Source organism: Cryptomeria japonica, chromosome 9 (assembly GCF_030272615.1).
Source record: "Cryptomeria japonica chromosome 9, Sugi_1.0, whole genome shotgun sequence".
Taxonomy (NCBI): Eukaryota; Viridiplantae; Streptophyta; class Pinopsida; order Cupressales; family Cupressaceae; genus Cryptomeria; species Cryptomeria japonica.
Genome location: NC_081413.1, coordinates 389,980,802 through 389,993,063, shown reverse-complemented (window position 1 = coordinate 389,993,063; position 12,262 = coordinate 389,980,802).

Genomic DNA, 12,262 nt, shown 5'->3' with positions numbered 1-12,262 from the left:
GCACTGAAACAGGGGGAATAGCGCCAAAATAATGCCAAACGCACCAAAACAGTGTCAAAATCGCAACCTGTGTGACATTTTCAACATTCAAACATGTTATTGGTTAAAAAAAAAATGATCTTTTTGGTGTTTGGATTCACGTCGGGTTCACCAAATGATGCTCTGCAAAAAGGATTAGAAAATCTGTTTGATGGCAACACACACAAGAGCACAAGAAACAAACGTTAGTGTTAGCAACAAAAGATTATCCTAAACGGGCATATCAAGAGAGATATTAAGCATGAAATAGAAAGCATATAAACATAGAATGAAATAGCTAATCAAGATGCTCATAGTTGCTCCTCCCTTGTTCCTCTCCTCTCCAAGTCCCAAATGAGTGTAGCTCTCAGCTTTTAGCACTAGCCATGGATGCCATATGGAGATTCAAGATGGTTGAATATGATAAGCAAATACTATGCAAGAGTAGATAGTGATGCTATGAAAAAGCTCTATGCTAATGCCAGTATAACAACAATACTCTAAAATGCTTCTTTTTTGCTTGAGGAGAAGGGTTCTATTTATAGAAGAAATGGAGAAATGAAGGGTTAAGATTGAGCAATCTTAACAAGGGTTAGGATTGAAAGTTGGGGATCCATGTGCACAATTGGCACCAATAAAATGGTGACAAGTGTCAACATAGGATTGGGTTGAGAGAAGAGGTTGGAGGCATTAAAGGCCTGAGAAGACCTCATGGTTATCTAGAAGGTAAGGGTCAAGTCTAAATTAAGATTACCCACTGGATTAGGAGTTAATGCAAGGATAAACCTTTGTGCAAATGATTAAGAGATAATCATGGTCAAAGCATTAAAGGCTTGATGAGACCCTTGGGTTGGGTAGAGGTTGAGTCAAAACAAATGTTTTAACCATGTGGGAGGGTTTGAGGTAACCATTAATGGTTATTGGAGACTTTGGGGATTAAGTGGTTGAAGGTTGAAAGCCTTCAATGGTTATCAAAGACTTTGAGCCATTTAGTGGTTGAAGGTTGGAAGCTTTCAAAGGTTATCCAAGACTTTGAGGGTTAATTTGTTGAACACACAAAGCATTAATTGCTTTTCAAAGACTTTGGAGTCTTTGAGAAGTGACTCCAATTTTCTTAGGAATGTGACAATATTTAAGGGATGAATTTAGGCTAATTAGGAAGGGTTTAGAAGAATCTAGAAGGGGTTTAGGCATACAAGTGGATTTTGTAGGAAAATGCAAGTGGGAGAAATTTTGGTATTTTCAATTAAAATAAAATCATTTATTTCAATTAAATGGTGTAAGTTTAATTTGGATAAATATTTAAATAAATATTAATTTATTTAAATGAGAAAATGAAGATAAAGCATTTAAATGCTTGAAGACTTTGAGGGAAACCATTAAAGGCTTGAAGACTTTAAGGAAAACCATTAAAGTCTTAAGAAGACTATAGAAGGAAGCCATCAAGTTTGAAGACTTTAAAGCCATCAAGTTTGAATACTTTAAGGGAAACCATTAAAGGTTTCAAGTGGGTGAGGATAAATAGGATTTTAAATAAATAATTTATTTAAAATAGTTGTGCAACTTGCTTTTGTAGGAAAATACAAGTGGGTGGAGGATAAAGGTGATTTAAATAAATTATTTATTTAAAATAATTGTGCAACTTGCATTTGTAGGAAAATGCAAGTGGGTGGAGGATAAAGGTGATTTAAATAAATGCTAATTTATTTAAATGTGAGAGGTGGGATTTTGGGGGATTTAAATAAATATTAATTTATTTAAATGTGAGAGGTGGGATTTTGGGGGATTTAAATAAATATTAATTTATTTAAATGTGAGAGAAGACTTAATTAAACAAATATGATTTATTTATTTAATTAATGGTATGAATTTGGTTAAGTGAATTAAATCAAATAAATTGAATAATTTATTTAATTAATAGGAGAAAAGGGTTAAGATGAATTAATTAAATATTAATTTAATTAATTATTAATTGATGGTTAAATAATCAAATAAATATTAAATATTCATTTAATTAAGTGGACAGATTTATGTGACTACAGATAGTTTACAACCAGTCACCATCAGTGTACCAACCGGTTTGCTATCTTCCATGCCAAAGGTCTTCAACACCTCTTTGACATTCTTGGACTGAGTGATAAAGATTCCATCCTTCATCTGTTGGATTTGTAGTCCAATGAAGAACTTAATCTCCCCTATGAGTGACATCTCAAACTCTTCCTTCATCTCATCAGCAAACTCATGACTCATCTTGTCATCTCCACCAAAGATAATGTCATCAACAAATACCTCACAGATCAGGATCTGATCTCCTTCAGACTTCAAGTAGATATTACTATCTTCACTTGTTCTCACAAATCCAATCTTCACAAGATGGGAATGAAGGCACTCATACCATGCCCTAGGTGCTTGCTTTAGACCATATAAGGCTTTATGTAGCCTACATACCATGTCACTATCTTCAGATAGGGCAAACCCATCTGGTTGCTCAATATACACCTCCTCTTCAAGTGTACCATTTAGGAATGTAGATTTTACATCCATTTTATATACTTTGAAGCCTTTAAAAGCAGCATATGCAAGAAGCATACGAACTCCTTCCAATCTGGCTACAGGAGAAAAGGTTTCTCCATATTCTTCTCCTTCTTCTTGAGCATATCCTTTGCACACCAATCTGGCTTTGTTCATAATCACTGTGCCATCCTCATTCAACTTATTTCTGAACACCCATTTGGTGCTAATGACATTTTTATGCTCCGGTCTGGGTACCAAGGACCATGTACCATTTTTCTCTATCTAGTCAAGTCCCTCTTCCATTGCCTTGATCTAGTCTTCATCTTTATGAGCCTCTTTGAATGATTTAGGCTCAAATTCAGAGATCATACATGATTTTTCTCTGATCTTTCTTCTTGTAAGGATTTATGCATCCTTATTTCCTATGATTTGCTTAGGATCATGATTTAGCTTGACATACTGAGGAATAGTCTTGACTAGTTCTTCTTGCTTTTCCTCTTCATCCTCATCTTCATTAGTATCAACATTCACAAGTTCAAGAACACTGTTATTGGTACTTGGTTGACTAACAACCGGTTTCCAAAAGGTTGCAACCGGCTCATTTACAGCTTGCTCACTACTGGTTTCCTCTAATTTCTCAAAGGTTTCATCAACTCTCACATTGATACTTTCCATAATTCTCTGAGTCCTATTGTTGAAACACTTGAGAGCTTTACTCTTGGTGGAATATCTTAGGAATATTCCCTCATCACATTTTGCACCAAATTTTCTCTTGTGTTCACTCCTCTTGATGTAACATTTTCTACCAAACACTCTAAAGTAGCTAACCACAGGTGTCTTACCAGTCCAGTACTCATAAGGAGTTTTATCCTTACCTTTCTTGATGAGTACCTGATTCATTGTGTAGATTGTGGTGCTCACCACTTCTCTCCAAAAGGTGTGAGCTACCTTTCCTTGGATCAACATGGTTCTAGCTACTTCAACCATAGTCCGGTTATTCCTCTCTACTAGGCCATTCTACTATGGAGTCTGGGGGGCAGATAGTTGTCTCTTGATGCCAAATTCTTCACAATACTTGTTGAATTCACTGAAAGTGAATTCCCCTCCTTGATCAGTTCTGAGACACTTGATCCTTTTATCGCTTTCCTTCTCCACTAATGCTTTGAAAGCTTTGAACTTCACAAAGGCTTCAGACTTGTCTTTCAAGAATGTGACCCACATCATTCTTGAGCAGTCATCAGTGAGAATCATGAAGTACCTATCACCCTACACACTTCTAGTTTTCATAGGACCACAGAAATCAGTATGCACAAGATCAAGCAAGTTGTCAGCAGTGAAAGATTTACCTTTAAAGGTTGAGGAAGACATTTTCCCCAATTGACACTCTCTACACAAGGTATTATCCGGTTTGCTTAGCACCAAAAACCCTCTAATTTCCTTGATCTTACTAGCCTTCACAATGTTATCAAAGTTTACATGGCAAAGTCTCCTATGCCATATCCAGTTATCATCAAACTTAGCCATAAGACATGTAATTATATTTGCATTAAGATGAAATAGGTTACCTTTGGTCTACATGCCGGTGGCCACCAATTCACCATCTTTTCCTTTGATTCTGCAAACTCCATTCTTGAATTCTAGAGTGAGGCCACTATCATTCAGCTGGGCAACACTCAGAGGGTTGTGTCTTAGACCATCAACCCAATACACATTGTCAGCACTGCTCTTTCCATTTAGAGAGATGGACCCTCTACCTTTGACCATGCATGGTGCATCATTGCCAAGGAGAACCACACCTCCATCATACTCCTCCAAGGATAGAAACTTGCTTTGGTCACCAGTCATATGGTGAGAACAGCCACTGTCAATGATCCACTCATTGAAATTATCAAACCAGGAAACAAGAGCCTTCTTATCTGACACATCTTCTTTGACAACAACAAACACAATATCTTCATTTTCTTCATCCTCTGATTCTTCATCTGTGACACCTTCGTCAACTACCATAAAATAGTTTCTCTGGTTTCCTCCTTTGAATTTCTTGAACCTTTCTGGTTTGTCCTTGTTATCGCCATTAGGATAGTTCATAGCAATATGTCCTATCTAGTTACAAGAAAATCCTTTCAAAGGTAGCTTACCTTTATATTTATTAGTTCCTTTAGGAAGCTTCCTAGCAAGGAGAGCTTCAAATGCCATTAGAATCTCCTCATTATCCATTTCTCTGCTCTATCTAGGTTCACCACTAGTGCTAGCTTCTTTTCCTTTTCTAGATGGTATAGTAGAGGCTTTAAAAGCTGATTCAGTCTTTTAAACACTAACATCAAAACTATTTAGCTCATAGGCTGTCAACTTGTCTATGATGGAGTCCAAGGATACCTTAGTCTTGTCTATTGATCTCAGCTCCTGAATAGCAACAACCCTTATTGCATAGACCGGCAATAGGGATCTCAGGACTTTGCTTACCACAGTGGAATCTTCTATTTTACCACCTGCACTCTTGATTTCTCCAACAACTATTTTGATTCTTATTCCATACTATTGAATGGTCTCACCTTCAACCATCCGCATATCTTCAAACTTCCCTCTCAGGATTTCTTCCTTAGCCTATTTTACATGTTCATCACCACCATAGATATTTTCAAGAGCATCCCATACCTCTTTGGGACTTACCTTGTCCTGAACATCAATAAACTCAATGTCAGATAGACTACTAATAAGGGCTTCCATGACTTGCCCATTTTCTTGTATCTCTCTCTTTTGGTCATCGGTGAGAGTACCGATAGGGACAATATAGACATTCTCAACATAACTCCAGTGTTGAGCACCCATGCTTCTGATGAATATCTTCATCCTATCTTTCCATATACCAAAATTTTCCCTGTTAAACTTTGGACCTTCCCTCTTCATCATTTGACTGGGATCTTTAGCTCAAGCGGTTAAGCTTACAACATAGAGGACCTGGAGGACGCTCTGATACCAATTGATAACTCAATGATGAGAAAATAGTACCAAACCTATACTGAGAGGGGGGAGGGTGAATCAGTACAGACAAAATACAGTCCTAAACTAGTTCAATAGGGACTACTCCAAATGATTGGCAAACAGTGACACTGGTTTGAAATAGAGTGCAACCGGTAAAACCCAGAACAACTAAAAAAATCATAAACCGGTTACTCACTTGGCTTTCCACTTAACTCAGAACTACACTACCATTCCACCCTTATGTATGAACAGGTAATCTATCATCATATCTTCACAACAACTAGTTCAACATGTTTTATTGACAAGCATAAAACATAGAACCATCATATGCTTAACAGGTAATAACAAAGCATCACACATGACACACATATTTTTCACGTGGAAACCCAACTGGAAAAAACCATGGTGAGGATGAATACCCACAAGCTTGTTGTTGAACTCTTTGGAAGTCCGCTTTGTTAGGAGCCTTGTCCTATTAAAGACAAATACAATAGGTTCTGTTAGGAACCGATCCTGTTAGGGATTACTCGGTTAAGGGTTAAACCTTGTTACAGGTTACCTTGTTAGAGGATTTTGAGAACTCAATAGCTAAAGGATTTCCAAAGCTCTCTAGCTTTCTAGATCTCAATAAATTTGAGTTACCCTATTAAGGGATTTACGACAAGCCGGTTAAGGCTACCCTGTTAGGGGATTTTCCAACTGTTGAGGTGGTTAGATATCAATAGGTATTTCAATGATCTGGTAACAACACTCAATGCCAATTCAAATCTGCTTAAGCTCCTCTTCACCTTTTGCACTTACACTCTGCAGGTATCACTTCTCTCCTCTAGTCTGGCAAGAATCACATATCCCTTCTCTTGGATACTCACACACAACTTTGGCCAACAACCTCTGAAAGAGTCACAACATCAACCTTATAGGACAATAGACAGGTCAGTAGCATAAACCCTAAACCCTAGACCTATTAGGTTAAGTAATTCAAATGGTTCAATCCTGACTGTTGATCATACTGTATTGAATGCAACAGTCTTGATCCAATCTCAAGACATTCTCCATCATTTGTTTTCCACCAATTTCATGGCGGCTAATAACCCATCACATGTTATCACCATTTACAGACTTCACACATTCATGAGGTAGATAGGAACAATCTCCTTTATGCAATATCCTTCACGCACACAAGGCTGACATGGCAACATGATCAGTTCTTCATTACAATGCTAACTTATCACACAATGTCACCGGTTGAGCCATATAGGCTTGAATCACTTCAACCAAAAACCCTGAAGTTGAGATTACCAACTGGTAGTCATACAACGCTTCCATGTGCCGGTTCCCATAACCATATGCCGGTTCATCTTGAACAAGCACACCGCTTCACTTTGCCACAAATGCCGGTTCTCAGTGTTATACTGGTTCTCACATATACCGGTTCATACCTCTTCAACATATTGACATCAATGACAACATACAATGTCATTATGTCCACATACCGGTTCACATAATGGCAACATTATTGACCTAATTGATTTGTTTATAAGGTCGATAAAAAATTTTAGTTTGAGAGTTGGCAAAGATCAGTTGACTGTGTGGTTGCTGAACCGGATGATGTATCCGCAGTTTGAGTAAAGGCAGATAGGAGCATGAAAAGGATCTGAACAAGAAAGTGTAGTTCTATTCAAATAGATCAACAAACTCTTGTTGTTTTCTAACAAATACAACAAAATTTAAATCCCCTAACTGGGTAAGCTCTAACAATCTTGGTGCTATTCAAATCCTCTAACAAGGTGATCCATTAGCTTGGATTTTCAAATCCTCTACCGAGGTTACTGGATGTATTCAATATATTCAATATTAATATATTTAGAGAAGAACAAAGAGTAATTATGTGATACTATCAATATTAATTTCCAACATAAAGTAATTATGTGCCTATTTGTTTTAAACAAGAAAGAAATGATAATATTGCACATGATATTGAAATGCAGCCTGGTGAGGGTGGAGCACAACCTGCAGATGATGGTCATGGTCGTGTGCATCTCGCTACTGGATGTAATCATGTTCTATACAAAATGCATTATAGATTAATATAATTAAACATCTTTAATTGCAATTGGTGTATTAATTAATGTAACCTTTCATGTTTCAACTTTAGAGCATGATCAGGCTAGACAAGATCAGGAACATGATGTGGCCCCATTAGGTAAAGAGGACCACTCTAATATTATTTTAAATATTTTTAATTGCAATTACTGTATTAATTAATGTAACCTTTTATGTTTCAACTCTAGATGATTTAGAGGGTGTTCAACATGTTGAGAATGAGGATACAAGACAAGATCAGGAACATGATGTGGCTCCATCTGGTAAAGAGCACCACTCTAATGTTATTTTAAATATTTTTAAATTTAAATTGGTGTATTAATTAATGTAACCTTTTGTGTTTCGACTCCAAAGGATTTAAAGGGTGTTCTACATGTTGAGCGTGAGGATATAAGACAAGATCAGGAACATGATGTGGCCCCATTAGCTAAAGAGAACCACTCTAATGTTCTTTTAATTAATTAAATACTTGTAATAATAATAATTAAACATATCAATTTAACATTTCTTTGTTATTGCAACAAACCCCCCCTCGCGGTGGCCTCCACGTCATGAGTACACAACTAGGAATACATTAGGATCATGAGAAGGAGGCATAACAATTGAAGTGGGGACAGATGATTTAGAAAATGATGTTCCACTTCATCTCTATTTAACTTCAAGAAAGAAACAAAAAAAAGTGATTGTAATCATATTATGACAACCTGCATATTTTTGATAATATGTAAAAACTAAAACAATGAATGTTATATATTAATGAATATGTTAATGAATGAATGTTATATGTTATTAATGGATGAATGAATGAGTGTTATATGTTATTAATGGATGAATGAATGATTATTGTTATATGATCGGGTATGGGGAATTGAGAGTGATATGAAGGGGAATTGGGAATGAACCCTATTTGTTATGACTATCCTAAGTATTTGTGACTATTATAGGAAGACAACATTGTTACTGTGGCAATATGTGGGGTTATTTCCAAGCAAATATTAACAAGCAAAGACCCTGACGTAGAAAGCGTTATTTTCATTTCTCTACATTTTTGTGCCTTTTTGTGAAGAAGCTCAAAGGATGTTTTGATTTTTATTAAGGTTCTCTGTCATAAAAAAGCAGTTTTGAATGTAAAACTCAAAGAATATATAGTGAGTAACAACTCATAGGGTATTATTTTCTATATATACCAAAGGTATATGGGATTGTTAAAGCAAAAAAACTTGTGAAGGCATATCCTTTACACAAAATATTCATCGACAAAGGACAGAGTTTCAAAGCAAATGTAGTAACTGAAGCAATCATCGGTGAGGAGGGGCCTCAAAGAGATAATTTGGACTGGTCAACAAGAGTAAACACAATGGAAACACAAATATATGATGGAGGCAATGTAGATTCGATTATTTTATAAGATGAAAATTAATTACATCCAACCGGTAACACAATCGGGTTACAACATACTGGCTCACAGGCCTTGTAGAACATATAGAATAGGTCACAACCAGGACCTTGAATTGTGAAATATATCTTCTACACATATTCTAGCTACTTGATTCTCTGATTGATCACATTCTAATGTACAATTACAATTATATATCGATCAAAAGGATCTATTCGACCCAAAAGGGATCAAAACCCAAAGAACAAGACCTAATGTGCAAAATAAACAAGGTTAGCCTTCGCTAAGAGATTCCTCCAGAAAATCCAAAGGATGAAATGTAGATCATAGAAAAAGGTCAGCCACATACCAAGGAACATCAGAATCAATGCCCAAGGCTCCGCAATATTTGGAATGGGTTCTAGTAGATCACCAAAATAGGTTCAAGCAACCGGTAACAAAGGACTGTCAACTGGTAGCAGGAAACTGTCATGAAAACTGGTAGCGATATCTTGTCAAAAAATGATCCAAATGTGATGTGGTCTGGAAATAAGAAAGATGATCAAGTCTTCAAGTAGAATCCAACTCCACAAGATCCAGTGAGCCAAAACTAGGACACACAAAAAGAAAAGTTGAGACTGCAAACAAAAAACAAACAGAAAGGAAAATGTTTTTGGTTGATGCAAGATTGCTATGAACCGGGGATGCTCCTGCATCAAACATCTGAGGTTATTGAAAAAGTGATCCTCTCACTTTGTTGTGGTTAGATGGAAAGCAAGGTGGTGTACCTCTTCCTAAGAAATCCAAGATGAATCTTCAACTAGTATGTCCTTCCAATTCACAAGATATTCCTTATACTAATTGCTCTGGGTATCACGCCCAATCCTACTGTCCAAATCTCTTCAATCTAATCTGGTTCCTTCTGGGGTAACTGTTTACTATTCTCACTGAATTCTGGTTCATGATACTCATGAAGATCTGCAATGTTAAACACAAGTGAAATACTTAGACTATCCGGTAACTCCACTTCATATGCATTTCTAGAACTGAACTTCCTCAAAATCCTGCAAGGTCCAAACTTCTTCATCTACAACTTGTTATAAGTTCCAACTGGGAATCTCTCTCTTCTCAGATATATCATCACTTTATTGCCAACTTCAAATTCATTATGTCTCTTCTTCTCATGTTCCTTCTCCTTATACTTATTGTTCATGTCTTCCAAATGCTGCTTAACCTGAATATGCAATGCTACCATGTGATCTGCAAAGTCTTCTTCTTCTGAACTCCTCTGGTCTTTACTACCAATGTCTCTCAATTCTGGTATACCTCTAGGATGTACTTCGGTAACAATATCAAAAGCTGTTTTTCCAATACTTCTATTCATTGAATTATTGTAGGGAAACTCTACTTGTGCAAGGATCAAATCCCAACTTCTGGTTTCATCTCCCACTAAACATCTCAATAAGTTTCCCAAAATCCTGTTAACAACTTATGTCTGTCCATCAGTCTGTGGATAAAAAGTAGAACTGAACTTCAAATCTATCTTCATCTTGTTTCAAAGTGTTCTCCAAAAATAGCCAACAAACTTAGTGTCTCTGTCTGAAACTATACTGTTAGGTAATCCATGCAATCTCACCACTACCTTGAAAAATAGGTCCACTACATGCAATGCATCTGATGTCTTCTTATGAGGTATGAAATGAGCCATCTTCGAGAATTTATCCATGACCACAAATATAGAATCATTCCATCTCAATGTCTTAGGCAATCTAAGTACAAAATGCATGCTTATACCCTCCCAAGGTCTTACCGGTACTGTCAAAGGTTTATACAATCCCACATTCTTACTACTACCCTTTGCAACTTGACAAACTCTATAACCCTGCACATATCTCTTAACATCCTTATGAATCTGGGACCAAAAGTACTTCTCACTCACCAATGCTATTGTTTTATCAATGCCAAAATGTCCAGCTAGTCCTCCATTGTGTTTCTCCTTTATTAGATTCTCCCTCATAGAACTCTTAGGTATCCACAACTAAACTCCTCTAAATAACATCCCATCCTGAATGAAGTAATCCAACCACTTTCTTCTATCTACCATAACCAGTTCTCTACATGATTTCCAAGATTCTGCAAAATCCGGGTCATCATCATATAAGTAATTCAAATCTTCAAATCCTAATAATATCACTCTCATCTCTATCAGAAAATTCCTTCTCCAACTCAATGCATCAACAACTTTATTAGATTTCCCACTTATATGCTTCAACACAAAGGTTTAACTCTGCAAGAATTCTACTCATCTCATATGTCTCTGATTCAACTTACTCTGACTGCTCAAATACCGCAAAGCTTGATGATTTGTATACGACACAAACTCCTTAAGAAACAAGTAATGTCTCCACTTCTTCAAGGCTTGAACTATGGCATAAAAATCCTGATCATACACTAAATATCTCCTCTGGGCATCTTTCAATTTCTCACAAAAATAAGTAACTGCTCCTATTGTTGTTCCACTTGCCTTAAGTCACTTTCTGCTTCAGTAGTTCAAAAAATTTGTTTGCTCTGGTGGTCCACTTGAATTCCTTTTGAGCTCCTCTCATGGTCTCAGACATAGGTTTACAAACTAAACTGCAAATTTTGATAAACTTTAGGTAAAAACTAGCCAATCCATGAAATGATCTTACCTCTCCAATGTTGGCATTTTACATATAGATTGCATTAATGATATGTTGTCATTGTCAATTGAACTGGTGAATGGTATTCATGATGTTTTTGATGTTATTGTTGTTATTGATATTGTCGTGTAACTGGTATATGGTAGTTTGTAAGTTGAATCAGTGTATAAGGTTAAACCTTTCTATGTTTTGAAAACCGGTAAACCCTACCAGTTGTTTGTTGTTAACTGATCAAGTTTGTTGGTTTATGATTTAATATGGAGCGCTAATGATGGAGACACGTGCGATCATTGTATGAAGATAAGTTTAGATTGTTTTGGCACGTTTGATTGTCTTGGAAAGGAGCAAAGTGGATTGCATCAAATGCATAGCACGTGATGAGTTACAAGTCTGATGAAGTGGTGATCATGGAGTGGTTGGAACTTTGTTGAAGAATGTGAAGAGATTGTTATGATTTCTAATGGTCAAGATTTTACCGACTTGTTTGTAATCTCGATGTTGAGAATTAGGTTTTTGTTAAGTTACTGACCTAGTTGATATGTATTTAAGGTCGATGAAGTTGTTTGTAATAGGAGTTGGCAAAGTTGGA